The 27,536-nt window shown below is 43.4% G+C and overlaps 34 non-coding genes across 34 annotated transcripts; all 34 read left to right on the top strand.

The window, feature by feature from the left end:
* The first annotated feature begins 302 nt into the window (after positions 1–302).
* trnae-cuc (transfer RNA glutamic acid (anticodon CUC)) lies at positions 303–374 on the top strand. Its single transcript has one exon. It is a non-coding gene; the product is annotated as a tRNA-Glu (tRNA).
* A 331-nt stretch (positions 375–705) lies between these two features.
* trnae-uuc (transfer RNA glutamic acid (anticodon UUC)) lies at positions 706–777 on the top strand. Its single transcript has one exon. It is a non-coding gene; the product is annotated as a tRNA-Glu (tRNA).
* A 559-nt stretch (positions 778–1,336) lies between these two features.
* trnae-cuc (transfer RNA glutamic acid (anticodon CUC)) lies at positions 1,337–1,408 on the top strand. The gene has a single exon. It is a non-coding gene; the product is annotated as a tRNA-Glu (tRNA).
* A 331-nt stretch (positions 1,409–1,739) lies between these two features.
* Positions 1,740–1,811, top strand: trnae-uuc (transfer RNA glutamic acid (anticodon UUC)). The gene has a single exon. It is a non-coding gene; the product is annotated as a tRNA-Glu (tRNA).
* Positions 1,812–2,371: 560 nt separating this feature from the next.
* On the top strand, positions 2,372–2,443 carry trnae-cuc (transfer RNA glutamic acid (anticodon CUC)). Its single transcript has one exon. It is a non-coding gene; the product is annotated as a tRNA-Glu (tRNA).
* Positions 2,444–2,774: 331 nt separating this feature from the next.
* Positions 2,775–2,847, top strand: trnae-uuc (transfer RNA glutamic acid (anticodon UUC)). The gene has a single exon. It is a non-coding gene; the product is annotated as a tRNA-Glu (tRNA).
* Positions 2,848–3,406: 559 nt separating this feature from the next.
* Positions 3,407–3,478, top strand: trnae-cuc (transfer RNA glutamic acid (anticodon CUC)). Its single transcript has one exon. It is a non-coding gene; the product is annotated as a tRNA-Glu (tRNA).
* A 1,996-nt stretch (positions 3,479–5,474) lies between these two features.
* On the top strand, positions 5,475–5,546 carry trnae-cuc (transfer RNA glutamic acid (anticodon CUC)). Its single transcript has one exon. It is a non-coding gene; the product is annotated as a tRNA-Glu (tRNA).
* Positions 5,547–5,877: 331 nt separating this feature from the next.
* trnae-uuc (transfer RNA glutamic acid (anticodon UUC)) lies at positions 5,878–5,949 on the top strand. Its single transcript has one exon. It is a non-coding gene; the product is annotated as a tRNA-Glu (tRNA).
* A 1,593-nt stretch (positions 5,950–7,542) lies between these two features.
* Positions 7,543–7,614, top strand: trnae-cuc (transfer RNA glutamic acid (anticodon CUC)). The gene has a single exon. It is a non-coding gene; the product is annotated as a tRNA-Glu (tRNA).
* Positions 7,615–7,945: 331 nt separating this feature from the next.
* trnae-uuc (transfer RNA glutamic acid (anticodon UUC)) lies at positions 7,946–8,017 on the top strand. The gene has a single exon. It is a non-coding gene; the product is annotated as a tRNA-Glu (tRNA).
* A 559-nt stretch (positions 8,018–8,576) lies between these two features.
* On the top strand, positions 8,577–8,648 carry trnae-cuc (transfer RNA glutamic acid (anticodon CUC)). Its single transcript has one exon. It is a non-coding gene; the product is annotated as a tRNA-Glu (tRNA).
* A 962-nt stretch (positions 8,649–9,610) lies between these two features.
* Positions 9,611–9,682, top strand: trnae-cuc (transfer RNA glutamic acid (anticodon CUC)). Its single transcript has one exon. It is a non-coding gene; the product is annotated as a tRNA-Glu (tRNA).
* Positions 9,683–10,644: 962 nt separating this feature from the next.
* trnae-cuc (transfer RNA glutamic acid (anticodon CUC)) lies at positions 10,645–10,716 on the top strand. The gene has a single exon. It is a non-coding gene; the product is annotated as a tRNA-Glu (tRNA).
* Positions 10,717–11,047: 331 nt separating this feature from the next.
* On the top strand, positions 11,048–11,119 carry trnae-uuc (transfer RNA glutamic acid (anticodon UUC)). Its single transcript has one exon. It is a non-coding gene; the product is annotated as a tRNA-Glu (tRNA).
* Positions 11,120–12,712: 1,593 nt separating this feature from the next.
* trnae-cuc (transfer RNA glutamic acid (anticodon CUC)) lies at positions 12,713–12,784 on the top strand. Its single transcript has one exon. It is a non-coding gene; the product is annotated as a tRNA-Glu (tRNA).
* Positions 12,785–14,780: 1,996 nt separating this feature from the next.
* Positions 14,781–14,852, top strand: trnae-cuc (transfer RNA glutamic acid (anticodon CUC)). Its single transcript has one exon. It is a non-coding gene; the product is annotated as a tRNA-Glu (tRNA).
* A 331-nt stretch (positions 14,853–15,183) lies between these two features.
* On the top strand, positions 15,184–15,255 carry trnae-uuc (transfer RNA glutamic acid (anticodon UUC)). Its single transcript has one exon. It is a non-coding gene; the product is annotated as a tRNA-Glu (tRNA).
* A 559-nt stretch (positions 15,256–15,814) lies between these two features.
* On the top strand, positions 15,815–15,886 carry trnae-cuc (transfer RNA glutamic acid (anticodon CUC)). Its single transcript has one exon. It is a non-coding gene; the product is annotated as a tRNA-Glu (tRNA).
* A 962-nt stretch (positions 15,887–16,848) lies between these two features.
* On the top strand, positions 16,849–16,920 carry trnae-cuc (transfer RNA glutamic acid (anticodon CUC)). The gene has a single exon. It is a non-coding gene; the product is annotated as a tRNA-Glu (tRNA).
* Positions 16,921–17,251: 331 nt separating this feature from the next.
* trnae-uuc (transfer RNA glutamic acid (anticodon UUC)) lies at positions 17,252–17,323 on the top strand. The gene has a single exon. It is a non-coding gene; the product is annotated as a tRNA-Glu (tRNA).
* A 559-nt stretch (positions 17,324–17,882) lies between these two features.
* trnae-cuc (transfer RNA glutamic acid (anticodon CUC)) lies at positions 17,883–17,954 on the top strand. The gene has a single exon. It is a non-coding gene; the product is annotated as a tRNA-Glu (tRNA).
* A 962-nt stretch (positions 17,955–18,916) lies between these two features.
* On the top strand, positions 18,917–18,988 carry trnae-cuc (transfer RNA glutamic acid (anticodon CUC)). The gene has a single exon. It is a non-coding gene; the product is annotated as a tRNA-Glu (tRNA).
* A 962-nt stretch (positions 18,989–19,950) lies between these two features.
* trnae-cuc (transfer RNA glutamic acid (anticodon CUC)) lies at positions 19,951–20,022 on the top strand. Its single transcript has one exon. It is a non-coding gene; the product is annotated as a tRNA-Glu (tRNA).
* A 962-nt stretch (positions 20,023–20,984) lies between these two features.
* Positions 20,985–21,056, top strand: trnae-cuc (transfer RNA glutamic acid (anticodon CUC)). The gene has a single exon. It is a non-coding gene; the product is annotated as a tRNA-Glu (tRNA).
* Positions 21,057–21,387: 331 nt separating this feature from the next.
* trnae-uuc (transfer RNA glutamic acid (anticodon UUC)) lies at positions 21,388–21,459 on the top strand. The gene has a single exon. It is a non-coding gene; the product is annotated as a tRNA-Glu (tRNA).
* A 559-nt stretch (positions 21,460–22,018) lies between these two features.
* Positions 22,019–22,090, top strand: trnae-cuc (transfer RNA glutamic acid (anticodon CUC)). The gene has a single exon. It is a non-coding gene; the product is annotated as a tRNA-Glu (tRNA).
* A 962-nt stretch (positions 22,091–23,052) lies between these two features.
* trnae-cuc (transfer RNA glutamic acid (anticodon CUC)) lies at positions 23,053–23,124 on the top strand. Its single transcript has one exon. It is a non-coding gene; the product is annotated as a tRNA-Glu (tRNA).
* Positions 23,125–23,455: 331 nt separating this feature from the next.
* Positions 23,456–23,527, top strand: trnae-uuc (transfer RNA glutamic acid (anticodon UUC)). Its single transcript has one exon. It is a non-coding gene; the product is annotated as a tRNA-Glu (tRNA).
* Positions 23,528–24,087: 560 nt separating this feature from the next.
* trnae-cuc (transfer RNA glutamic acid (anticodon CUC)) lies at positions 24,088–24,159 on the top strand. Its single transcript has one exon. It is a non-coding gene; the product is annotated as a tRNA-Glu (tRNA).
* A 331-nt stretch (positions 24,160–24,490) lies between these two features.
* On the top strand, positions 24,491–24,562 carry trnae-uuc (transfer RNA glutamic acid (anticodon UUC)). The gene has a single exon. It is a non-coding gene; the product is annotated as a tRNA-Glu (tRNA).
* A 559-nt stretch (positions 24,563–25,121) lies between these two features.
* trnae-cuc (transfer RNA glutamic acid (anticodon CUC)) lies at positions 25,122–25,193 on the top strand. Its single transcript has one exon. It is a non-coding gene; the product is annotated as a tRNA-Glu (tRNA).
* Positions 25,194–26,155: 962 nt separating this feature from the next.
* trnae-cuc (transfer RNA glutamic acid (anticodon CUC)) lies at positions 26,156–26,227 on the top strand. Its single transcript has one exon. It is a non-coding gene; the product is annotated as a tRNA-Glu (tRNA).
* A 962-nt stretch (positions 26,228–27,189) lies between these two features.
* On the top strand, positions 27,190–27,261 carry trnae-cuc (transfer RNA glutamic acid (anticodon CUC)). Its single transcript has one exon. It is a non-coding gene; the product is annotated as a tRNA-Glu (tRNA).
* Positions 27,262–27,536: the final 275 nt, after the last annotated feature.

Raw genomic sequence — 27,536 nt, 5'->3', positions numbered from 1 at the left:
CCTATAGTGCTTACACTCAAGTAGGATTTCAAACAAGTCGGAACAACTTTAACCTCATTGCTGGAAAAACGCTTGCATGGGTTCACTTTACAGGCACATGTTTTAAGCCTTTTTTAGCTTCAGCTGATGCAGTGATGTGCACAAGTGTTGCAAACACAAAGAAAAACAACAAAGCAAATGTCATTCAAATTTTGCTGGACGTTCCTCAAGTCTGAAGTACTTGATCAGAGTTGCTGAAAAATGGTCCATGTTTACAGGAAGACTTGATTCACTGGTGTGTCCACCAGCTGTCTTCCACTGGCTCCCTGATGGTCTAGTGGCTAGGATTTGGCGCTCTCACCGCCGCGGCCCGGGTTCGATTCCCGGTCAGGGAATGTGCTTTTAAAGCAGTGATGGTGGTGTTGGCATGCATAAAACAAAATCAAAAACACTCCGCTGAAAAAAGGAAAGTACTTCTAAACCCGAGCTACGTTAAGTACCATTTGATTTGGACTTGCTCAGGATTAGAATCTGACAGGTTTTCTGCTTAAAGGGTTACACTAAGGACAGTGACAATTACATGGGGAACCACAGCAAATGATATGATAATACAGTCTTGCAGAATTTGCCTGGGTTTGATTTTATTGACTGGAACTGCAAAAGAAGTTGTGTGTTTTGTCAGACAAATTGATAACTTCTGTGTTCTCCTACTTCACACCAACGGGCTCCCTAATGGTCTAGTGGCTAGGATTCAGCGCTTTCACCGCTGCGGCCCGGGTTCGATTCCCGGTTAGGGAATATGTATTTAATGCTGGGAAGTACCAATAGTACCAATCTCTGCCTTGGTGTCCCAGCTCTATATTGGTCCACATTGTCATCTGACCTAGTCAGCCTGAAATGGAGTATGTCCATGTACAAAAACAGTTGTGTTTACCTGAAAGTAGAGTTATGAGTCCAAAACAGAGAGCCAAGCTAAGCCCTAGTCATTTGTGATTGGCTCAGAGTTTGGAGCGTACCTTGGGCTATAGCTGAAAAAGTAAAGTAGTCCAAAAAACCCTATAGTGCTTACACTCAAGTAGGATTTCAAACAAGTCGGAACAACTTTAACCTCATTGCTGGAAAAACGCTTGCATGGGTTCACTTTACAGGCACATGTTTTAAGCCTTTTTTAGCTTCAGCTGATGCAGTGATGTGCACAAGTGTTGCAAACACAAAGAAAAACAACAAAGCAAATGTCATTCAAATTTTGCTGGACGTTCCTCAAGTCTGAAGTACTTGATCAGAGTTGCTGAAAAATGGTCCATGTTTACAGGAAGACTTGATTCACTGGTGTGTCCACCAGTTGTCTTCCACTGGTTCCCTGATGGTCTAGTGGCTAGGATTCGGCGCTCTCACCGCCGCGGCCCGGGTTCGATTCCCGGTCAGGGAATGTGCTTTTAAAGCAGTGATGGTGGTGTTGGCATGCATAAAACAAAATCAAAAACACTCCGCTGAAAAAAGGAAAGTACTTCTAAACCCGAGCTACGTTAAGTACCATTTGATTTGGACTTGCTCAGGATTAGAATCTGACAGGATTTCTGCTTAAAGGGTTACACTAAGGACAGTTACAATTACATGGGGAACCACAGCAAATGATATGATAATACAGTCTTGCAGAATTTGCCTGGGTTTGATTTTATTGACTGGAACTGCAAAAGAAGTTGTGTGTTTTGTCAGACAAATTGATAACTTCTGTGTTCTCCTACTTCACACCGACGGGCTCCCTAATGGTCTAGTGGCTAGGATTCAGCGCTTTCACCGCTGCAGCCCGGGTTCGATTCCCGGTTAGGGAATATGTATTTAATGCTGGGAAGTACCAATAGTACCAATCTCTGCCTTGGTGTCCCAGCTCTATATTGGTCCACATTGTCATCTGACCTAGTCAGCCTGAAATGGAGTATGTCCATGTACAAAAACAGTTGTGTTTACCTGAAAGTAAAGTTATGAGTCCAAAACAGAGAGCCAAGCTAAGCCCTAGTCATTTGTGATTGGCTCAGAGTTTGGAGCGTACCTTGGGCTATAGCTGAAGAAGTAAAGTAGTCCAAAAAACCCTATAGTGCTTACAATCAAGCAGGATTTCAAACAAGTGGGAACAACTTTAACCTCATTGCTGGAAAAACGCTTGCATGGGTTCACTTTACAGGCACATGTTTTAAGCCTTTTTTAGCTTCAGCTGATGCAGTGATGTGCACAAGTGTTGCAAACACAAAGAAAAACAACAAAGCAAATGTCATTCAAATTTTGCTGGACGTTCCTCAAGTCTGAAGTACTTGACCAGAGTTGCTGAAAAATGTGTTCATGTTTACAGGAAGACTTGATTCACTGGTGTGTCCACCAGCTGTCTTCCACTGGCTCCCTGATGGTCTAGTGGCTAGGATTTGGCGCTCTCACCGCCGCGGCCAGGGTTCGATTCCTGGTCAGGGAATGTGCTTTTAAAGCAGTGATGGTGGTGTTGGCATGCATAAAACAAAATCAAAAACACTCCGCTGAAAAAAGGAAAGTACTTCTAAACCCGAGCTACGTTAAGTACCATTTGATTTGGACTTGCTCAGGATTAGAATCTGACAGGATTTCTGCTTAAAGGGTTACACTAAGGACAGTGACAATTACATGGGGAACCACAGCAAATGATATGATAATACAGTCTTGCAGAATTTGCCTGGGTTTGATTTTATTGACTGGAACTGCAAAAGAAGTTGTGTGTTTTGTCAGACAAATTGATAACTTCTGTGTTCTCCTACTTCACACCAACAGGCTCCCTAATGGTCTAGTGGCTAGGATTCAGCGCTTTCACCGCTGCAGCCCGGAGTTCGATTCCCGGTTAGGGAATATGCATTTAATGCTGGGAAGTACCAATAGTACCAATCTCTGCCTTGGTGTCCCAGCTCTATATTGGTCCACATTGTCATCTGACCTAGTCAGCCTGAAATGGAGTATGTCCATGTACAAAAACAGTTGTGTTTACCTGAAAGTAGAGTTATGAGTCCAAAACAGAGAGCCAAGCTAAGCCCTAGTCATTTGTGATTGGCTCAGAGTTTGGAGCGTACCTTGGGCTATAGCTGAAGAAGTAAAGTAGTCCAAAAAACCCTATAGTGCTTACACTCAAGTAGGATTTCAAACAAGTCGGAACAACTTTAACCTCATTGCTGGAAAAACGCTTGCATGGGTTCACTTTACAGGCACATGTTTTAAGCCTTTTTTAGCTTCAGCTGATGCAGTGATGTGCACAAGTGTTGCAAACACAAAGAAAAACAACAAAGCAAATGTCATTCAAATTTTGCTGGACGTTCCTCAAGTCTGAAGTACTTGATCAGAGTTGCTGAAAAATGGTCCATGTTTACAGGAAGACTTGATTCACTGGTGTGTCCACCAGCTGTCTTCCACTGGCTCCCTGATGGTCTAGTGGCTAGGATTTGGCGCTCTCACCGCCGCGGCCCGGGTTCGATTCCCGGTCAGGGAATGTGCTTTTAAAGCAGTGATGGTGGTGTTGGCATGCATAAAACAAAATCAAAAACACTCCGCTGAAAAAAGGAAAGTACTTCTAAACCCGAGCTACGTTAAGTACCATTTGATTTGGACTTGCTCAGGATTAGAATCTGACAGGATTTCTGCTTAAAGGGTTACACTAAGGACAGTGACAATTACATGGGGAACCACAGCAAATGATATGATAATACAGTCTTGCAGAATTTGCCTGGGTTTGATTTTATTGACTGGAACTGCAAAAGAAGTTGTGTGTTTTGTCAGACAAATTGATAACTTCTGTGTTCTCCTACTTCACACCAACAGGCTCCCTAATGGTCTAGTGGCTAGGATTCAGCGCCTTCACTGCTGCGGCCCATGTTCAATTCCCGGTTAGGGAATATGTATTTAATGCTGGGAAGTACCAATAGTACCAATCTCTGCCTTGGTGTCCCAGCTCTATATTGGTCCACATTGTCATCTGACCTAGTCAGCCTGAAATGGAGTATGTCCATGTACAAAAACAGTTGTGTTTACCTGAAAGTAGAGTTATGAGTCCAAAACAGAGAGCCAAGCTAAGCCCTAGTCATTTGTGATTGGCTCAGAGTTTGGAGCGTACCTTGGGCTATAGCTGAAGAAGTAAAGTAGTCCAAAAAACCCTATAGTGCTTACACTCAAGTAGGATTTCAAACAAGTCGGAACAACTTTAACCTCATTGCTGGAAAAACGCTTGCATGGGTTCACTTTACAGGCACATGTTTTAAGCCTTTTTTAGCTTCAGCTGATGCAGTGATGTGCACAAGTGTTGCAAACACAAAGAAAAACAACAAAGCAAATGTCATTCAAATTTTGCTGGACGTTCCTCAAGTCTGAAGTACTTGATCAGAGTTGCTGAAAAATGGTCCATGTTTACAGGAAGACTTGATTCACTGGTGTGTCCACCAGCTGTCTTCCACTGGCTCCCTGATGGTCTAGTGGCTAGGATTCGGCGCTCTTACCGCAGCGGCCCGGGTTCGATTCCTGGTCAGGAAATGTGCTTTTAAAGCAGTGATGGTGGTGTTGGCATGCATAAAACAAAATCAAAAACACTCCGCTGAAAAAAGGAAAGTACTTCTAAACCCGAGCTACGTTAAGTACCATTTGATTTGGACTTGCTCAGGATTAGAATCTGACAGGATTTCTGCTTAAAGGGTTACACTAAGGACAGTGACAATTACATGGGGAACCACAGCAAATGATATGATAATACAGTCTTGCAGAATTTGCCTGGGTTTGATTTTATTGACTGGAACTGCAAAAGAAGTTGTGTGTTTTGTCAGACAAATTGATAACTTCTGTGTTCTCCTACTTCACACCAACAGGCTCCCTAATGGTCTAGTGGCTAGGATTCAGCGCCTTCACTGCTGCGGCCTGTGTTCGATTCCCGGTTAGGGAATATGTATTTAATGCTGGGAAGTACCAATAGTACCAATCTCTGCCTTGGTGTCCCAGCTCTATATTGGTCCACATTGTCATCTGACCTAGTCAGCCTGAAATGGAGTATGTCCATGTACAAAAACAGTTGTGTTTACCTGAAAGTAGAGTTATGAGTCCAAAACAGAGAGCCAAGCTAAGCCCTAGTCATTTGTGATTGGCTCAGAGTTTGGAGCGTACCTTGGGCTATAGCTGAAGAAGTAAAGTAGTCCAAAAAACCCTATAGTGCTTACACTCAAGTAGGATTTCAAACAAGTCGGAACAACTTTAACCTCATTGCTGGAAAAACGCTTGCATGGGTTCACTTTACAGGCACATGTTTTAAGCCTTTTTTAGCTTCAGCTGATGCAGTGATGTGCACAAGTGTTGCAAACACAAAGAAAAACAACAAAGCAAATGTCATTCAAATTTTGCTGGACGTTCCTCAAGTCTGAAGTACTTGATCAGAGTTGCTGAAAAATGGTCCATGTTTACAGGAAGACTTGATTCACTGGTGTGTCCACCAGCTGTCTTCCACTGGCTCCCTGATGGTCTAGTGGCTAGGATTCGGCGCTCTCACCGCCGCGGCCCGGGTTCGATTCCCGGTCAGGGAATGTGCTTTTAAAGCAGTGATGGTGGTGTTGGCATGCATAAAACAAAATCAAAAACACTCCGCTGAAAAAAGGAAAGTACTTCTAAACCCGAGCTACGTTAAGTACCATTTGATTTGGACTTGCTCAGGATTAGAATCTGACAGGTTTTCTGCTTAAAGGGTTACACTAAGGACAGTGACAATTACATGGGGAACCACAGCAAATGATATGATAATACAGTCTTGCAGAATTTGCCAGGGTTTGATTTTATTGACTGGAACTGCAAAAGAAGTTGTGTGTTTTGTCAGACAAATTGATAACTTCTGTGTTCTCCTACTTCACACAGACGGGCTCCCTAATGGTCTAGTGGCTAGGATTCAGCGCCTTCACCGCTGCGGCCCAGGTTCGATTCCCGGTTAGGGAATATGTATTTAATGCTGGGAAGTACCAATAGTACCAATCTCTGCCTTGGTGTCCCAGCTCTATATTGGTCCACATTGTCATCTGACCTAGTCAGCCTGAAATGGAGTATGTCCATGTACAAAAACAGTTGTGTTTACCTGAAAGTAGAGTTATGAGTCCAAAACAGAGAGCCAAGCTAAGCCCTAGTCATTTGTGATTGGCTCAGAGTTTGGAGCGTACCTTGGGCTATAGCTGAAGAAGTAAAGTAGTCCAAAAAACCCTATAGTGCTTACACTCAAGTAGGATTTCAAACAAGTCGGAACAACTTTAACCTCATTGCTGGAAAAACGCTTGCATGGGTTCACTTTACAGGCACATGTTTTAAGCCTTTTTTAGCTTCAGCTGATGCAGTGATGTGCACAAGTGTTGCAAACACAAAGAAAAACAACAAAGCAAATGTCATTCAAATTTTGCTGGACGTTCCTCAAGTCTGAAGTACTTGATCAGAGTTGCTGAAAAATGGTCCATGTTTACAGGAAGACTTGATTCACTGGTGTGTCCACCAGCTGTCTTCCACTGGCTCCCTGATGGTCTAGTGGCTAGGATTCGGCGCTCTTACCGCAGCGGCCCGGGTTCGATTCCTGGTCAGGAAATGTGCTTTTAAAGCAGTGATGGTGGTGTTGGCATGCATAAAACAAAATCAAAAACACTCCGCTGGAAAAAGGAAAGTACTTCTAAACCCGAGCTACGTTAAGTACCATTTGATTTGGACTTGCTCAGGATTAGAATCTGACAGGATTTCTGCTTAAAGGGTTACACTAAGGACAGTGACAATTACATGGGGAACCACAGCAAATGATATGATAATACAGTCTTGCAGAATTTGCCTGGGTTTGATTTTATTGACTGGAACTGCAAAAGAAGTTGTGTGTTTTGTCAGACAAATTGATAACTTCTGTGTTCTCCTACTTCACACCAACAGGCTCCCTAATGGTCTAGTGGCTAGGATTCAGCGCCTTCACTGCTGCGGCCTGTGTTCGATTCCCGGTTAGGGAATATGTATTTAATGCTGGGAAGTACCAATAGTACCAATCTCTGCCTTGGTGTCCCAGCTCTATATTGGTCCACATTGTCATCTGACCTAGTCAGCCTGAAATGGAGTATGTCCATGTACAAAAACAGTTGTGTTTACCTGAAAGTAGAGTTATGAGTCCAAAACAGAGAGCCAAGCTAAGCCCTAGTCATTTGTGATTGGCTCAGAGTTTGGAGCGTACCTTGGGCTATAGCTGAAGAAGTAAAGTAGTCCAAAAAACCCTATAGTGCTTACACTCAAGTAGGATTTCAAACAAGTCGGAACAACTTTAACCTCATTGCTGGAAAAACGCTTGCATGGGTTCACTTTACAGGCACATGTTTTAAGCCTTTTTTAGCTTCAGCTGATGCAGTGATGTGCACAAGTGTTGCAAACACAAAGAAAAACAACAAAGCAAATGTCATTCAAATTTTGCTGGACGTTCCTCAAGTCTGAAGTACTTGATCAGAGTTGCTGAAAAATGGTCCATGTTTACAGGAAGACTTGATTCACTGGTGTGTCCACCAGCTGTCTTCCACTGGCTCCCTGATGGTCTAGTGGCTAGGATTCGGCGCTCTCACCACCGCGGCCCGGGTTCGATTCCCGGTCAGGGAATGTGCTTTTAAAGCAGTGATGGTGGTGTTGGCATGCATAAAACAAAATCAAAAACACTCCGCTGAAAAAAGGAAAGTACTTCTAAACCCGAGCTACGTTAAGTACCATTTGATTTGGACTTGCTCAGGATTAGAATCTGACAGGTTTTCTGCTTAAAGGGTTACACTAAGGACAGTGACAATTACATGGGGAACCACAGCAAATGATATGATAATACAGTCTTGCAGAATTTGCCAGGGTTTGATTTTATTGACTGGAACTGCAAAAGAAGTTGTGTGTTTTGTCAGACAAATTGATAACTTCTGTGTTCTCCTACTTCACACAGACGGGCTCCCTAATGGTCTAGTGGCTAGGATTCAGCGCTTTCACCGCTGCGGCCCGGGTTCGATTCCCGGTTAGGGAATATGTATTTAATGCTGGGAAGTACCAATAGTACCAATCTCTGCCTTGGTGTCCCAGCTCTATATTGGTCCACATTGTCATCTGACCTAGTCAGCCTGAAATGGAGTATGTCCATGTACAAAAACAGTTGTGTTTACAAGAAAGTAGAGTTATGAGTCCAAAACAGAGAGCCAAGCTAAGCCCTAGTCATTTGTGATTGGCTCAGAGTTTGGAGCGTACCTTGGGCTATAGCTGAAGAAGTAAAGTAGTCCAAAAAACCCTATAGTGCTTACACTCAAGCAGGATTTCAAACAAGTCGGAACAACTTTAACCTCATTGCTGGAAAAACGCTTGCATGGGTTCACTTTACAGGCACATGTTTTAAGCCTTTTTTAGCTTCAGCTGATGCAGTGATGTGCACAAGTGTTGCAAACACAAAGAAAAACAACAAAGCAAATGTCATTCAAATTTTGCTGGACGTTCCTCAAGTCTGAAGTACTTGACCAGAGTTGCTGAAAAATGGTTCATGTTTACAGGAAGACTTGATTCACTGGTGTGTCCACCAGCTGTCTTCCACTGGCTCCCTGATGGTCTAGTGGCTAGGATTCGGCGCTCTCACCACCGCGGCCCGGGTTCGATTCCTGGTCAGGGAATGTGCTTTTAAAGCAGTGATGGTGGTGTTGGCATGCATAAAACAAAATCAAAAACACTCCGCTGAAAAAAGGAAAGTACTTCTAAACCCGAGCTACGTTAAGTACCATTTGATTTGGACTTGCTCAGGATTAGAATCTGACAGGATTTCTGCTTAAAGGGTTACACTAAGGACAGTGACAATTACATGGGGAACCACAGCAAATGATATGATAATACAGTCTTGCAGAATTTGCCTGGGTTTGATTTTATTGACTGGAACTGCAAAAGAAGTTGTGTGTTTTGTCAGACAAATTGATAACTTCTGTGTTCTCCTACTTCACACCAACAGGCTCCCTAATGGTGTAGTGGCTAGGTTTCAGCGCTTTCACCGCTGCGGCCCGGGTTCGATTCCCAGTCAGGGAATATGTATTTAATGCTGGGAATTACCAATAGTACCAATCTCTGCCTTGGTGTCCCAGCTCTATATTGGTCCACATTGTCATCTGACCTAGTCAGCCTGAAATGGAGTATGTCCATGTACAAAAACAGTTGTGTTTACCTGAAAGTAGAGTTATGAGTCCAAAACAGAGAGCCAAGCTAAGCCCTAGTCATTTGTGATTGGCTCAGAGTTTGGAGCGTACCTTGGGCTATAGCTGAAGAAGTAAAGTAGTCCAAAAAACCCTATAGTGCTTACACTCAAGCAGGATTTCAAACAAGTCGGAACAACTTTAACCTCATTGCTGGAAAAACGCTTGCATGGGTTCACTTTACAGGCACATGTTTTAAGCCTTTTTTAGCTTCAGCTGATGCAGTGATGTGCACAAGTGTTGCAAACACAAAGAAAAACAACAAAGCAAATGTCATTCAAATTTTGCTGGACGTTCCTCAAGTCTGAAGTACTTGACCAGAGTTGCTGAAAAATGGTTCATATTTACAGGAAGACTTGATTCACTGGTGTGTCCACCAGCTGTCTTCCACTGGCTCCCTGATGGTCTAGTGGCTAGGATTCGGCGCTCTCACCGCCGCGGCCGGGGTTCGATTCCCGGTCAGGGAATGTGCTTTTAAAGCAGTGATGGTGGTGTTGGCATGCATAAAACAAAATCAAAAACACTCCGCTGAAAAAAGGAAAGTACTTCTAAACCCAAGCTACGTTAAGTACCATTTGATTTGGACTTGCTCAGGATTAGAATCTGACAGGATTTCTGCTTAAAGGGTTACACTAAGGACAGTGACAATTACATGGGGAACCACAGCAAATGATATGATAATACAGTCTTGCAGAATTTGCCTGGGTTTGATTTTATTGACTGGAACTGCAAAAGAAGTTGTGTGTTTTGTCAGACAAATTGATAACTTCTGTGTTCTCCTACTTCACACCAACAGGCTCCCTAATGGTCTAGTGGCTAGGATTCAGCGCCTTCACTGCTGCGGCCTGTGTTCGATTCCCGGTCAGGGAATATGTATTTAATGCTGGGAAGTACCAATAGTACCAATCTCTGCCTTGGTGTCCCAGCTCTATATTGGTCCACATTGTCATCTGACCTAGTCAGCCTGAAATGGAGTATGTCCATGTACAAAAACAGTTGTGTTTACCTGAAAGTAGAGTTATGAGTCCAAAACAGAGAGCCAAGCTAAGCCCTAGTCATTTGTGATTGGCTCAGAGTTTGGAGCGTACCTTGGGCTATAGCTGAAGAAGTAAAGTAGTCCAAAAAACCCTATAGTGCTTACACTCAAGTAGGATTTCAAACAAGTCGGAACAACTTTAACCTCATTGCTGGAAAAACGCTTGCATGGGTTCACTTTACAGGCACATGTTTTAAGCCTTTTTTAGCTTCAGCTGATGCAGTGATGTGCACAAGTGTTGCAAACACAAAGAAAAACAACAAAGCAAATGTCATTCAAATTTTGCTGGACGTTCCTCAAGTCTGAAGTACTTGATCAGAGTTGCTGAAAAATGGTCCATGTTTACAGGAAGACTTGATTCACTGGTGTGTCCACCAGCTGTCTTCCACTGGCTCCCTGATGGTCTAGTGGCTAGGATTCGGCGCTCTCACCGCCGCGGCCCGGGTTCGATTCCCGGTCAGGGAATGTGCTTTTAAAGCAGTGATGGTGGTGTTGGCATGCATAAAACAAAATCAAAAACACTCCGCTGAAAAAAGGAAAGTACTTCTAAACCCGAGCTACGTTAAGTACCATTTGATTTGGACTTGCTCAGGATTAGAATCTGACAGGTTTTCTGCTTAAAGGGTTACACTAAGGACAGTGACAATTACATGGGGAACCACAGCAAATGATATGATAATACAGTCTTGCAGAATTTGCCAGGGTTTGATTTTATTGACTGGAACTGCAAAAGAAGTTGTGTGTTTTGTCAGACAAATTGATAACTTCTGTGTTCTCCTACTTCACACAGACGGGCTCCCTAATGGTCTAGTGGCTAGGATTCAGCGCTTTCACCGCTGCGGCCCAGGTTCGATTCCCGGTTAGGGAATATGTATTTAATGCTGGGAAGTACCAATAGTACCAATCTCTGCCTTGGTGTCCCAGCTCTATATTGGTCCACATTGTCATCTGACCTAGTCAGCCTGAAATGGAGTATGTCCATGTACAAAAACAGTTGTGTTTACCTGAAAGTAGAGTTATGAGTCCAAAACAGAGAGCCAAGCTAAGCCCTAGTCATTTGTGATTGGCTCAGAGTTTGGAGCGTACCTTGGGCTATAGCTGAAGAAGTAAAGTAGTCCAAAAAACCCTATAGTGCTTACACTCAAGTAGGATTTCAAACAAGTCGGAACAACTTTAACCTCATTGCTGGAAAAACGCTTGCATGGGTTCACTTTACAGGCACATGTTTTAAGCCTTTTTTAGCTTCAGCTGATGCAGTGATGTGCACAAGTGTTGCAAACACAAAGAAAAACAACAAAGCAAATGTCATTCAAATTTTGCTGGACGTTCCTCAAGTCTGAAGTACTTGATCAGAGTTGCTGAAAAATGGTCCATGTTTACAGGAAGACTTGATTCACTGGTGTGTCCACCAGCTGTCTTCCACTGGCTCCCTGATGGTCTAGTGGCTAGGATTCGGCGCTCTTACCGCAGCGGCCCGGGTTCGATTCCTGGTCAGGAAATGTGCTTTTAAAGCAGTGATGGTGGTGTTGGCATGCATAAAACAAAATCAAAAACACTCCGCTGAAAAAAGGAAAGTACTTCTAAACCCGAGCTACGTTAAGTACCATTTGATTTGGACTTGCTCAGGATTAGAATCTGACAGGATTTCTGCTTAAAGGGTTACACTAAGGACAGTGACAATTACATGGGGAACCACAGCAAATGATATGATAATACAGTCTTGCAGAATTTGCCTGGGTTTGATTTTATTGACTGGAACTGCAAAAGAAGTTGTGTGTTTTGTCAGACAAATTGATAACTTCTGTGTTCTCCTACTTCACACCAACAGGCTCCCTAATGGTCTAGTGGCTAGGATTCAGCGCCTTCACTGCTGCGGCCTGTGTTCGATTCCCGGTTAGGGAATATGTATTTAATGCTGGGAAGTACCAATAGTACCAATCTCTGCCTTGGTGTCCCAGCTCTATATTGGTCCACATTGTCATCTGACCTAGTCAGCCTGAAATGGAGTATGTCCATGTACAAAAACAGTTGTGTTTACCTGAAAGTAGAGTTATGAGTCCAAAACAGAGAGCCAAGCTAAGCCCTAGTCATTTGTGATTGGCTCAGAGTTTGGAGCGTACCTTGGGCTATAGCTGAAGAAGTAAAGTAGTCCAAAAAACCCTATAGTGCTTACACTCAAGTAGGATTTCAAACAAGTCGGAACAACTTTAACCTCATTGCTGGAAAAACGCTTGCATGGGTTCACTTTACAGGCACATGTTTTAAGCCTTTTTTAGCTTCAGCTGATGCAGTGATGTGCACAAGTGTTGCAAACACAAAGAAAAACAACAAAGCAAATGTCATTCAAATTTTGCTGGACGTTCCTCAAGTCTGAAGTACTTGATCAGAGTTGCTGAAAAATGGTCCATGTTTACAGGAAGACTTGATTCACTGGTGTGTCCACCAGCTGTCTTCCACTGGCTCCCTGATGGTCTAGTGGCTAGGATTCGGCGCTCTCACCGCCGCGGCCCGGGTTCGATTCCCGGTCAGGGAATGTGCTTTTAAAGCAGTGATGGTGGTGTTGGCATGCATAAAACAAAATCAAAAACACTCCGCTGAAAAAAGGAAAGTACTTCTAAACCCGAGCTACGTTAAGTACCATTTGATTTGGACTTGCTCAGGATTAGAATCTGACAGGTTTTCTGCTTAAAGGGTTACACTAAGGACAGTGACAATTACATGGGGAACCACAGCAAATGATATGATAATACAGTCTTGCAGAATTTGCCAGGGTTTGATTTTATTGACTGGAACTGCAAAAGAAGTTGTGTGTTTTGTCAGACAAATTGATAACTTCTGTGTTCTCCTACTTCACACAGACGGGCTCCCTAATGGTCTAGTGGCTAGGATTCAGCGCTTTCACCACTGCGGCCCAGGTTCGATTCCCGGTTAGGGAATATGTATTTAATGCTGGGAAGTACCAATAGTACCAATCTCTGCCTTGGTGTCCCAGCTCTATATTGGTCCACATTGTCATCTGACCTAGTCAGCCTGAAATGGAGTATGTCCATGTACAAAAACAGTTGTGTTTACCTGAAAGTAGAGTTATGAGTCCAAAACAGAGAGCCAAGCTAAGCCCTAGTCATTTGTGATTGGCTCAGAGTTTGGAGCGTACCTTGGGCTATAGCTGAAGAAGTAAAGTAGTCCAAAAAACCCTATAGTGCTTACACTCAAGTAGGATTTCAAACAAGTCGGAACAACTTTAACCTCATTGCTGGAAAAACGCTTGCATGGGTTCACTTTACAGGCACATGTTTTAAGCCTTTTTTAGCTTCAGCTGATGCAGTGATGTGCACAAGTGTTGCAAACACAAAGAAAAACAACAAAGCAAATGTCATTCAAATTTTGCTGGACGTTCCTCAAGTCTGAAGTACTTGATCAGAGTTGCTGAAAAATGGTCCATGTTTACAGGAAGACTTGATTCACTGGTGTGTCCACCAGCTGTCTTCCACTGGCTCCCTGATGGTCTAGTGGCTAGGATTCGGCGCTCTTACCGCAGCGGCCCGGGTTCGATTCCTGGTCAGGAAATGTGCTTTTAAAGCAGTGATGGTGGTGTTGGCATGCATAAAACAAAATCAAAAACACTCCGCTGAAAAAAGGAAAGTACTTCTAAACCCGAGCTACGTTAAGTACCATTTGATTTGGACTTGCTCAGGATTAGAATCTGACAGGATTTCTGCTTAAAGGGTTACACTAAGGACAGTGACAATTACATGGGGAACCACAGCAAATGATATGATAATACAGTCTTGCAGAATTTGCCTGGGTTTGATTTTATTGACTGGAACTGCAAAAGAAGTTGTGTGTTTTGTCAGACAAATTGATAACTTCTGTGTTCTCCTACTTCACACCAACAGGCTCCCTAATGGTCTAGTGGCTAGGATTCAGCGCCTTCACTGCTGCGGCCTGTGTTCGATTCCCGGTTAGGGAATATGTATTTAATGCTGGGAAGTACCAATAGTACCAATCTCTGCCTTGGTGTCCCAGCTCTATATTGGTCCACATTGTCATCTGACCTAGTCAGCCTGAAATGGAGTATGTCCATGTACAAAAACAGTTGTGTTTACCTGAAAGTAGAGTTATGAGTCCAAAACAGAGAGCCAAGCTAAGCCCTAGTCATTTGTGATTGGCTCAGAGTTTGGAGCGTACCTTGGGCTATAGCTGAAGAAGTAAAGTAGTCCAAAAAACCCTATAGTGCTTACACTCAAGTAGGATTTCAAACAAGTCGGAACAACTTTAACCTCATTGCTGGAAAAACGCTTGCATGGGTTCACTTTACAGGCACATGTTTTAAGCCTTTTTTAGCTTCAGCTGATGCAGTGATGTGCACAAGTGTTGCAAACACAAAGAAAAACAACAAAGCAAATGTCATTCAAATTTTGCTGGACGTTCCTCAAGTCTGAAGTACTTGATCAGAGTTGCTGAAAAATGGTCCATGTTTACAGGAAGACTTGATTCACTGGTGTGTCCACCAGCTGTCTTCCACTGGCTCCCTGATGGTCTAGTGGCTAGGATTCGGCGCTCTCACCGCCGCGGCCCGGGTTCGATTCCCGGTCAGGGAATGTGCTTTTAAAGCAGTGATGGTGGTGTTGGCATGCATAAAACAAAATCAAAAACACTCCGCTGAAAAAAGGAAAGTACTTCTAAACCCGAGCTACGTTAAGTACCATTTGATTTGGACTTGCTCAGGATTAGAATCTGACAGGTTTTCTGCTTAAAGGGTTACACTAAGGACAGTGACAATTACATGGGGAACCACAGCAAATGATATGATAATACAGTCTTGCAGAATTTGCCAGGGTTTGATTTTATTGACTGGAACTGCAAAAGAAGTTGTGTGTTTTGTCAGACAAATTGATAACTTCTGTGTTCTCCTACTTCACACAGACGGGCTCCCTAATGGTCTAGTGGCTAGGATTCAGCGCTTTCACCGCTGCGGCCCGGGTTCGATTCCCGGTTAGGGAATATGTATTTAATGCTGGGAAGTACCAATAGTACCAATCTCTGCCTTGGTGTCCCAGCTCTATATTGGTCCACATTGTCATCTGACCTAGTCAGCCTGAAATGGAGTATGTCCATGTACAAAAACAGTTGTGTTTACCTGAAAGTAGAGTTATGAGTCCAAAACAGAGAGCCAAGCTAAGCCCTAGTCATTTGTGATTGGCTCAGAGTTTGGAGCGTACCTTGGGCTATAGCTGAAGAAGTAAAGTAGTCCAAAAAACCCTATAGTGCTTACACTCAAGCAGGATTTCAAACAAGTCGGAACAACTTTAACCTCATTGCTGGAAAAACGCTTGCATGGGTTCACTTTACAGGCACATGTTTTAAGCCTTTTTTAGCTTCAGCTGATGCAGTGATGTGCACAAGTGTTGCAAACACAAAGAAAAACAACAAAGCAAATGTCATTCAAATTTTGCTGGACGTTCCTCAAGTCTGAAGTACTTGACCAGAGTTGCTGAAAAATGGTTCATGTTTACAGGAAGACTTGATTCACTGGTGTGTCCACCAGCTGTCTTCCACTGGCTCCCTGATGGTCTAGTGGCTAGGATTCGGCGCTCTCACCACCGCGGCCCGGGTTCGATTCCTGGTCAGGGAATGTGCTTTTAAAGCAGTGATGGTGGTGTTGGCATGCATAAAACAAAATCAAAAACACTCCGCTGAAAAAAGGAAAGTACTTCTAAACCCGAGCTACGTTAAGTACCATTTGATTTGGACTTGCTCAGGATTAGAATCTGACAGGATTTCTGCTTAAAGGGTTACACTAAGGACAGTGACAATTACATGGGGAACCACAGCAAATGATATGATAATACAGTCTTGCAGAATTTGCCTGGGTTTGATTTTATTGACTGGAACTGCAAAAGAAGTTGTGTGTTTTGTCAGACAAATTGATAACTTCTGTGTTCTCCTACTTCACACCAACAGGCTCCCTAATGGTGTAGTGGCTAGGTTTCAGCGCTTTCACCGCTGCAGCCCGGGTTCGATTCCCAGTCAGGGAATATGTATTTAATGCTGGGAAGTACCAATAGTACCAATCTCTGCCTTGGTGTCCCAGCTCTATATTGGTCCACATTGTCATCTGACCTAGTCAGCCTGAAATGGAGTATGTCCATGTACAAAAACAGTTGTGTTTACCTGAAAGTAGAGTTATGAGTCCAAAACAGATAGCCAAGCTAAGCCCTAGTCATTTGTGATTGGCTCAGAGTTTGGAGCGTACCTTGGGCTATAGCTGAAGAAGTAAAGTAGTCCAAAAAACCCTATAGTGCTTACACTCAAGCAGGATTTCAAACAAGTCGGAACAACTTTAACCTCATTGCTGGAAAAACGCTTGCATGGGTTCACTTTACAGGCACATGTTTTAAGCCTTTTTTAGCTTCAGCTGATGCAGTGATGTGCACAAGTGTTGCAAACACAAAGAAAAACAACAAAGCAAATGTCATTCAAATTTTGCTGGACGTTCCTGAAGTCTGAAGTACTTGATCAGAGTTGCTGAAAAATGGTCCATGTTTACAGGAAGACTTGATTCACTGGTGTGTCCACCAGCTGTCTTCCACTGGCTCCCTGATGGTCTAGTGGCTAGGATTCGGCGCTCTCACCGCCGCGGCCCGGGTTCGATTCCCGGTCAGGGAATGTGCTTTTAAAGCAGTGATGGTGGTGTTGGCATGCATAAAACAAAATCAAAAACACTCCGCTGAAAAAAGGAAAGTACTTCTAAACCCGAGCTACGTTAAGTACCATTTGATTTGGACTTGCTCAGGATTAGAATCTGACAGGTTTTCTGCTTAAAGGGTTACACTAAGGACAGTGACAATTACATGGGGAACCACAGCAAATGATATGATAATACAGTCTTGCAGAATTTGCCAGGGTTTGATTTTATTGACTGGAACTGCAAAAGAAGTTGTGTGTTTTGTCAGACAAATTGATAACTTCTGTGTTCGCCTACTTCACACAGACGGGCTCCCTAATGGTCTAGTGGCTAGGATTCAGCGCTTTCACCGCTGCGGCCCGGGTTCGATTCCTGGTTAGGGAATATGTATTTAATGCTGGGAAGTACCAATAGTACCAATCTCTGCCTTGGTGTCCCAGCTCTATATTGGTCCACATTGTCATCTGACCTAGTCAGCCTGAAATGGAGTATGTCCATGTACAAAAACAGTTGTGTTTACCTGAAAGTAGAGTTATGAGTCCAAAACAGAGAGCCAAGCTAAGCCCTAGTCATTTGTGATTGGCTCAGAGTTTGGAGCGTACCTTGGGCTATAGCTGAAGAAGTAAAGTAGTCCAAAAAACCCTATAGTGCTTACACTCAAGCAGGATTTCAAACAAGTCGGAACAACTTTAACCTCATTGCTGGAAAAACGCTTGCATGGGTTCACTTTACAGGCACATGTTTTAAGCCTTTTTTAGCTTCAGCTGATGCAGTGATGTGCACAAGTGTTGCAAACACAAAGAAAAACAACAAAGCAAATGTCATTCAAATTTTGCTGGACGTTCCTCAAGTCTGAAGTACTTGACCAGAGTTGCTGAAAAATGGTTCATGTTTACAGGAAGACTTGATTCACTGGTGTGTCCACCAGCTGTCTTCCACTGGCTCCCTGATGGTCTAGTGGGTAGGATTCGGCGCTCTCACCACCGCGGCCCGGGTTCGATTCCTGGTCAGGGAATGTGCTTTTAAAGCAGTGATGGTGGTGTTGGCATGCATAAAACAAAATCAAAAACACTCCGCTGAAAAAAGGAAAGTACTTCTAAACCCGAGCTACGTTAAGTACCATTTGATTTGGACTTGCTCAGGATTAGAATCTGACAGGATTTCTGCTTAAAGGGTTACACTAAGGACAGTGACAATTACATGGGGAACCACAGCAAATGATATGATAATACAGTCTTGCAGAATTTGCCTGGGTTTGATTTTATTGACTGGAACTGCAAAAGAAGTTGTGTGTTTTGTCAGACAAATTGATAACTTCTGTGTTCTCCTACTTCAGACCAACAGGCTCCCTAATGGTGTAGTGGCTAGGTTTCAGCGCTTTCACCGCTGCGGCCCGGGTTCGATTCCCAGTCAGGGAATATGTATTTAATGCTGGGAAGTACCAATAGTACCAATCTCTGCCTTGGTGTCCCAGCTCTATATTGGTCCACATTGTCATCTGACCTAGTCAGCCTGAAATGGAGTATGTCCATGTACAAAAACAGTTGTGTTTACCTGAAAGTAGAGTTATGAGTCCAAAACAGATAGCCAAGCTAAGCCCTAGTCATTTGTGATTGGCTCAGAGTTTGGAGCGTACCTTGGGCTATAGCTGAAGAAGTAAAGTAGTCCAAAAAACCCTATAGTGCTTACACTCAAGCAGGATTTCAAACAAGTCGGAACAACTTTAACCTCATTGCTGGAAAAACGCTTGCATGGGTTCACTTTACAGGCACATGTTTTAAGCCTTTTTTAGCTTCAGCTGATGCAGTGATGTGCACAAGTGTTGCAAACACAAAGAAAAACAACAAAGCAAATGTCATTCAAATTTTGCTGGACGTTCCTCAAGTCTGAAGTACTTGACCAGAGTTGCTGAAAAATGGTTCATATTTACAGGAAGACTTGATTCACTGGTGTGTCCACCAGCTGTCTTCCACTGGGTCCCTGATGGTCTAGTGGCTAGGATTCGGCGCTCTCACCGCCGCGGCCGGGGTTCGATTCCCGGTCAGGGAATGTGCTTTTAAAGCAGTGATGGTGGTGTTGGCATGCATAAAACAAAATCAAAAACACTCCGCTGAAAAAAGGAAAGTACTTCTAAACCCGAGCTACGTTAAGTACCATTTGATTTGGACTTGCTCAGGATTAGAATCTGACAGGATTTCTGCTTAAAGGGTTACACTAAGGACAGTGACAATTACATGGGGAACCACAGCAAATGATATGATAATACAGTCTTGCAGAATTTGCCTGGGTTTGATTTTATTGACTGGAACTGCAAAAGAAGTTGTGTGTTTTGTCAGACAAATTGATAACTTCTGTGTTCTCCTACTTCACACCAACAGGCTCCCTAATGGTCTAGTGGCTAGGATTCAGCACCTTCACTGCTGCGGCCTGTGTTCGATTCCCGGTTAGGGAATATGTATTTAATGCTGGGAAGTACCAATAGTACCAATCTCTGCCTTGGTGTCCCAGCTCTATATTGGTCCACATTGTCATCTGACCTAGTCAGCCTGAAATGGAGTATGTCCATGTACAAAAACAGTTGTGTTTACCTGAAAGTAGAGTTATGAGTCCAAAACAGAGAGCCAAGCTAAGCCCTAGTCATTTGTGATTGGCTCAGAGTTTGGAGCGTACCTTGGGCTATAGCTGAAGAAGTAAAGTAGTCCAAAAAACCCTATAGTGCTTACACTCAAGTAGAATTTCAAACAAGTCGGAACAACTTTAACCTCATTGCTGGAAAAACGCTTGCATGGGTTCACTTTACAGGCACATGTTTTAAGCCTTTTTTAGCTTCAGCTGATGCAGTGATGTGCACAAGTGTTGCAAACACAAAGAAAAACAACAAAGCAAATGTCATTCAAATTTTGCTGGACGTTCCTCAAGTCTGAAGTACTTGATCAGAGTTGCTGAAAAATGGTCCATGTTTACAGGAAGACTTGATTCACTGGTGTGTCCACCAGCTGTCTTCCACTGGCTCCCTGATGGTCTAGTGGCTAGGATTCGGCGCTCTCACCGCCGCGGCCCGGGTTCGATTCCCGGTCAGGGAATGTGCTTTTAAAGCAGTGATGGTGGTGTTGGCATGCATAAAACAAAATCAAAAACACTCCGCTGAAAAAAGGAAAGTACTTCTAAACCCGAGCTACGTTAAGTACCATTTGATTTGGACTTGCTCAGGATTAGAATCTGACAGGATTTCTGCTTAAAGGGTTACACTAAGGACAGTGACAATTACATGGGGAACCACAGCAAATGATATGATAATACAGTCTTGCAGAATTTGCCTGGGTTTGATTTTATTGACTGGAACTGCAAAAGAAGTTGTGTGTTTTGTCAGACAAATTGATAACTTCTGTGTTCTCCTACTTCACACCAACAGGCTCCCTAATGGTCTAGTGGCTAGGATTCAGCGCCTTCACTGCTGCGGCCCATGTTCGATTCCCGGTTAGGGAATATGTATTTAATGCTGGGAAGTACCAATAGTACCAATCTCTGCCTTGGTGTCCCAGCTCTATATTGGTCCACATTGTCATCTGACCTAGTCAGCCTGAAATGGAGTATGTCCATGTACAAAAACAGTTGTGTTTACCTGAAAGTAGAGTTATGAGTCCAAAACAGAGAGCCAAGCTAAGCCCTAGTCATTTGTGATTGGCTCAGAGTTTGGAGCGTACCTTGGGCTATAGCTGAAGAAGTAAAGTAGTCCAAAAAACCCTATAGTGCTTACACTCAAGTAGGATTTCAAACAAGTCGGAACAACTTTAACCTCATTGCTGGAAAAACGCTTGCATGGGTTCACTTTACAGGCACATGTTTTAAGCCTTTTTTAGCTTCAGCTGATGCAGTGATGTGCACAAGTGTTGCAAACACAAAGAAAAACAACAAAGCAAATGTCATTCAAATTTTGCTGGACGTTCCTCAAGTCTGAAGTACTTGATCAGAGTTGCTGAAAAATGGTCCATGTTTACAGGAAGACTTGATTCACTGGTGTGTCCACCAGCTGTCTTCCACTGGCTCCCTGATGGTCTAGTGGCTAGGATTCGGCGCTCTCACCGCCGCGGCCCGGGTTCGATTCCCGGTCAGGGAATGTGCTTTTAAAGCAGTGATGGTGGTGTTGGCATGCATAAAACAAAATCAAAAACACTCCGCTGAAAAAAGGAAAGTACTTCTAAACCCGAGCTACGTTAAGTACCATTTGATTTGGACTTGCTCAGGATTAGAATCTGACAGGTTTTCTGCTTAAAGGGTTACACTAAGGACAGTGACAATTACATGGGGAACCACAGCAAATGATATGATAATACAGTCTTGCAGAATTTGCCTGGGTTTGATTTTATTGACTGGAACTGCAAAAGAAGTTGTGTGTTTTGTCAGACAAATTGATAACTTCTGTGTTCTCCTACTTCACACCAACGGGCTCCCTAATGGTCTAGTGGCTAGGATTCAGCGCTTTCACCGCTGCGGCCCGGGTTCGATTCCCGGTTAGGGAATATGTATTTAATGCTGGGAAGTACCAATAGTACCAATCTCTGCCTTGGTGTCCCAGCTCTATATTGGTCCACATTGTCATCTGACCTAGTCAGCCTGAAATGGAGTATGTCCATGTACAAAAACAGTTGTGTTTACCTGAAAGTAGAGTTATGAGTCCAAAACAGAGAGCCAAGCTAAGCCCTAGTCATTTGTGATTGGCTCAGAGTTTGGAGCGTACCTTGGGCTATAGCTGAAGAAGTAAAGTAGTCCAAAAAACCCTATAGTGCTTACACTCAAGCAGGATTTCAAACAAGTCGGAACAACTTTAACCTCATTGCTGGAAAAACGCTTGCATGGGTTCACTTTACAGGCACATGTTTTAAGCCTTTTTTAGCTTCAGCTGATGCAGTGATGTGCACAAGTGTTGCAAACACAAAGAAAAACAACAAAGCAAATGTCATTCAAATTTTGCTGGACGTTCCTCAAGTCTGAAGTACTTGATCAGAGTTGCTGAAAAATGGTCCATGTTTACAGGAAGACTTGATTCACTGGTGTGTCCACCAGCTGTCTTCCACTGGCTCCCTGATGGTCTAGTGGCTAGGATTCGGCGCTCTCACAGCCGCGGCCCGGGTTCGATTCCCGGTCAGGGAATGTGCTTTTAAAGCAGTGATGGTGGTGTTGGCATGCATAAAACAAAATCAAAAACACTCCGCTGAAAAAAGGAAAGTACTTCTAAACCCGAGCTACGTTAAGTACCATTTGATTTGGACTTGCTCAGGATTAGAATCTGACAGGATTTCTGCTTAAAGGGTTACACTAAGGACAGTGACAATTACATGGGGAACCACAGCAAATGATATGATAATACAGTCTTGCAGAATTTGCCTGGGTTTGATTTTATTGACTGGAACTGCAAAAGAAGTTGTGTGTTTTGTCAGACAAATTGATAACTTCTGTGTTCTCCTACTTCACACCAACAGGCTCCCTAATGGTCTAGTGGCTAGGATTCAGCGCCTTCACTGCTGCGGCCCATGTTCGATTCCCGGTTAGGGAATATGTATTTAATGCTGGGAAGTACCAATAGTACCAATCTCTGCCTTGGTGTCCCAGCTCTATATTGGTCCACATTGTCATCTGACCTAGTCAGCCTGAAATGGAGTATGTCCATGTACAAAAACAGTTGTGTTTACCTGAAAGTAGAGTTATGAGTCCAAAACAGAGAGCCAAGCTAAGCCCTAGTCATTTGTGATTGGCTCAGAGTTTGGAGCGTACCTTGGGCTATAGCTGAAGAAGTAAAGTAGTCCAAAAAACCCTATAGTGCTTACACTCAAGTAGGATTTCAAACAAGTCGGAACAACTTTAACCTCATTGCTGGAAAAACGCTTGCATGGGTTCACTTTACAGGCACATGTTTTAAGCCTTTTTTAGCTTCAGCTGATGCAGTGATGTGCACAAGTGTTGCAAACACAAAGAAAAACAACAAAGCAAATGTCATTCAAATTTTGCTGGACGTTCCTCAAGTCTGAAGTACTTGATCAGAGTTGCTGAAAAATGGTCCATGTTTACAGGAAGACTTGATTCACTGGTGTGTCCACCAGCTGTCTTCCACTGGCTCCCTGATGGTCTAGTGGCTAGGATTCGGCGCTCTCACCGCCGCGGCCCGGGTTCGATTCCCGGTCAGGGAATGTGCTTTTAAAGCAGTGATGGTGGTGTTGGCATGCATAAAACAAAATCAAAAACACTCCGCTGAAAAAAGGAAAGTACTTCTAAACCCGAGCTACGTTAAGTACCATTTGATTTGGACTTGCTCAGGATTAGAATCTGACAGGTTTTCTGCTTAAAGGGTTACACTAAGGACAGTGACAATTACATGGGGAACCACAGCAAATGATATGATAATACAGTCTTGCAGAATTTGCCTGGGTTTGATTTTATTGACTGGAACTGCAAAAGAAGTTGTGTGTTTTGTCAGACAAATTGATAACTTCTGTGTTCTCCTACTTCACACCAACGGGCTCCCTAATGGTCTAGTGGCTAGGATTCAGCGCTTTCACCGCTGCGGCCCGGGTTCGATTCCCGGTTAGGGAATATGTATTTAATGCTGGGAAGTACCAATAGTACCAATCTCTGCCTTGGTGTCCCAGCTCTATATTGGTCCACATTGTCATCTGACCTAGTCAGCCTGAAATGGAGTATGTCCATGTACAAAAACAGTTGTGTTTACCTGAAAGTAGAGTTATGAGTCCAAAACAGAGAGCCAAGCTAAGCCCTAGTCATTTGTGATTGGCTCAGAGTTTGGAGCGTACCTTGGGCTATAGCTGAAGAAGTAAAGTAGTCCAAAAAACCCTATAGTGCTTACACTCAAGCAGGATTTCAAACAAGTCGGAACAACTTTAACCTCATTGCTGGAAAAACGCTTGCATGGGTTCACTTTACAGGCACATGTTTTAAGCCTTTTTTAGCTTCAGCTGATGCAGTGATGTGCACAAGTGTTGCAAACACAAAGAAAAACAACAAAGCAAATGTCATTCAAATTTTGCTGGACGTTCCTCAAGTCTGAAGTACTTGACCAGAGTTGCTGAAAAATGTGTTCATGTTTACAGGAAGACTTGATTCACTGGTGTGTCCACCAGCTGTCTTCCACTGGCTCCCTGATGGTCTAGTGGCTAGGATTCGGCGCTCTCACCACCGCGGCCCGGGTTCGATTCCCGGTCAGGGAATGTGCTTTTAAAGCAGTGATGGTGGTGTTGGCATGCATAAAACAAAATCAAAAACACTCCGCTGAAAAAAGGAAAGTACTTCTAAACCCGAGCTACGTTAAGTACCATTTGATTTGGACTTGCTCAGGATTAGAATCTGACAGGATTTCTGCTTAAAGGGTTACACTAAGGACAGTGACAATTACATGGGGAACCACAGCAAATGATATGATAATACAGTCTTGCAGAATTTGCCTGGGTTTGATTTTATTGACTGGAACTGCAAAAGAAGTTGTGTGTTTTGTCAGACAAATTGATAACTTCTGTGTTCTCCTACTTCACACCAACGGGCTCCCTAATGGTCTAGTGGCTAGGATTCAGCACTTTCACTGCTGCGGCCCGGGTTCGATTCCCGGTTAGGGAATATGTATTTAATGCTGGGAAGTACCAATAGTACCAATCTCTGCCTTGGTGTCCCAGCTCTATATTGGTCCACATTGTCATCTGACCTAGTCAGCCTGAAATGGAGTATGTCCATGTACAAAAACAGTTGTGTTTACCTGAAAGTAAAGTTATGAGTCCAAAACAGAGAGCCAAGCTAAGCCCTAGTCATTTGTGATTGGCTCAGAGTTTGGAGCGTACCTTGGGCTATAGCTGAAGAAGTAAAGTAGTCCAAAAAACCCTATAGTGCTTACACTCAAGTAGGATTTCAAACAAGTCGGAACAACTTTAACCTCATTGCTGGAAAAACGCTTGCATGGGTTCACTTTACAGGCACATGTTTTAAGCCTTTTTTAGCTTCAGCTGATGCAGTGATGTGCACAAGTGTTGCAAACACAAAGAAAAACAACAAAGCAAATGTCATTCAAATTTTGCTGGACGTTCCTCAAGTCTGAAGTACTTGACCAGAGTTGCTGAAAAATGGTTCATATTTACAGGAAGACTTGATTCACTGGTGTGTCCACCAGCTGTCTTCCACTGGCTCCCTGATGGTCTAGTGGCTAGGATTCGGCGCTCTCACCGCCGCGGCCGGGGTTCGATTCCCGGTCAGGGAATGTGCTTTTAAAGCAGTGATGGTGGTGTTGGCATGCATAAAACAAAATCAAAAACACTCCGCTGAAAAAAGGAAAGTACTTCTAAACCCGAGCTACGTTAAGTACCATTTGATTTGGACTTGCTCAGGATTAGAATCTGACAGGATTTCTGCTTAAAGGGTTACACTAAGGACAGTGACAATTACATGGGGAACCACAGCAAATGATATGATAATACAGTCTTGCAGAATTTGCCTGGGTTTGATTTTATTGACTGGAACTGCAAAAGAAGTTGTGTGTTTTGTCAGACAAATTGATAACTTCTGTGTTCTCCTACTTCACACCAACAGGCTCCCTAATGGTCTAGTGGCTAGGATTCAGCACCTTCACTGCTGCGGCCTGTGTTCGATTCCCGGTTAGGGAATATGTATTTAATGCTGGGAAGTACCAATAGTACCAATCTCTGCCTTGGTGTCCCAGCTCTATATTGGTCCACATTGTCATCTGACCTAGTCAGCCTGAAATGGAGTATGTCCATGTACAAAAACAGTTGTGTTTACCTGAAAGTAGAGTTATGAGTCCAAAACAGAGAGCCAAGCTAAGCCCTAGTCATTTGTGATTGGCTCAGAGTTTGGAGTGTACCTTGGGCTATAGCTGAAGAAGTAAAGTAGTCCAAAAAACCCTATAGTGCTTACACTCAAGTAGGATTTCAAACAAGTCGGAACAACTTTAACCTCATTGCTGGAAAAACGCTTGCATGGGTTCACTTTACAGGCACATGTTTTAAGCCTTTTTTAGCTTCAGCTGATGCAGTGATGTGCACAAGTGTTGCAAACACAAAGAAAAACAACAAAGCAAATGTCATTCAAATTTTGCTGGACGTTCCTCAAGTCTGAAGTACTTGATCAGAGTTGCTGAAAAATGGTCCATGTTTACAGGAAGACTTGATTCACTGGTGTGTCCACCAGCTGTCTTCCACTGGCTCCCTGATGGTCTAGTGGCTAGGATTCGGCGCTCTCACCGCCGCGGCCCGGGTTCGATTCCCGGTCAGGGAATGTGCTTTTAAAGCAGTGATGGTGGTGTTGGCATGCATAAAACAAAATCAAAAACACTCCGCTGAAAAAAGGAAAGTACTTCTAAACCCGAGCTACGTTAAGTACCATTTGATTTGGACTTGCTCAGGATTAGAATCTGACAGGATTTCTGCTTAAAGGGTTACACTAAGGACAGTGACAATTACATGGGGAACCACAGCAAATGATATGATAATACAGTCTTGCAGAATTTGCCTGGGTTTGATTTTATTGACTGGAACTGCAAAAGAAGTTGTGTGTTTTGTCAGACAAATTGATAACTTCTGTGTTCTCCTACTTCACACCAACAGGCTCCCTAATGGTCTAGTGGCTAGGATTCAGCGCCTTCACTGCTGCGGCCCATGTTCGATTCCCGGTTAGGGAATATGTATTTAATGCTGGGAAGTACCAATAGTACCAATCTCTGCCTTGGTGTCCCAGCTCTATATTGGTCCACATTGTCATCTGACCTAGTCAGCCTGAAATGGAGTATGTCCATGTACAAAAACAGTTGTGTTTACCTGAAAGTAGAGTTATGAGTCCAAAACAGAGAGCCAAGCTAAGCCCTAGTCATTTGTGATTGGCTCAGAGTTTGGAGCGTACCTTGGGCTATAGCTGAAGAAGTAAAGTAGTCCAAAAAACCCTATAGTGCTTACACTCAAGTAGGATTTCAAACAAGTCGGAACAACTTTAACCTCATTGCTGGAAAAACGCTTGCATGGGTTCACTTTACAGGCACATGTTTTAAGCCTTTTTTAGCTTCAGCTGATGCAGTGATGTGCACAAGTGTTGCAAACACAAAGAAAAACAACAAAGCAAATGTCATTCAAATTTTGCTGGACGTTCCTCAAGTCTGAAGTACTTGATCAGAGTTGCTGAAAAATGGTCCATGTTTACAGGAAGACTTGATTCACTGGTGTGTCCACCAGCTGTCTTCCACTGGCTCCCTGATGGTCTAGTGGCTAGGATTCGGCGCTCTCACCGCCGTGGCCCGGGTTCGATTCCCGGTCAGGGAATGTGCTTTTAAAGCAGTGATGGTGGTGTTGGCATGCATAAAACAAAATCAAAAACACTCCGCTGAAAAAATGAAAGTACTTCTAAACCCGAGCTACGTTAAGTACCATTTGATTTGGACTTGCTCAGGATTAGAATCTGACAGGTTTTCTGCTTAAAGGGTTACACTAAGGACAGTGACAATTACATGGGGAACCACAGCAAATGATATGATAATACAGTCTTGCAGAATTTGCCTGGGTTTGATTTTATTGACTGGAACTGCAAAAGAAGTTGT

Source organism: Labrus mixtus, chromosome 3 (genome assembly GCF_963584025.1).
Source record: "Labrus mixtus chromosome 3, fLabMix1.1, whole genome shotgun sequence".
Lineage (NCBI taxonomy): Eukaryota > Metazoa > Chordata > Actinopteri > Labriformes > Labridae > Labrus > Labrus mixtus.
This window is presented reverse-complemented; position numbering and strand designations above follow the sequence as displayed.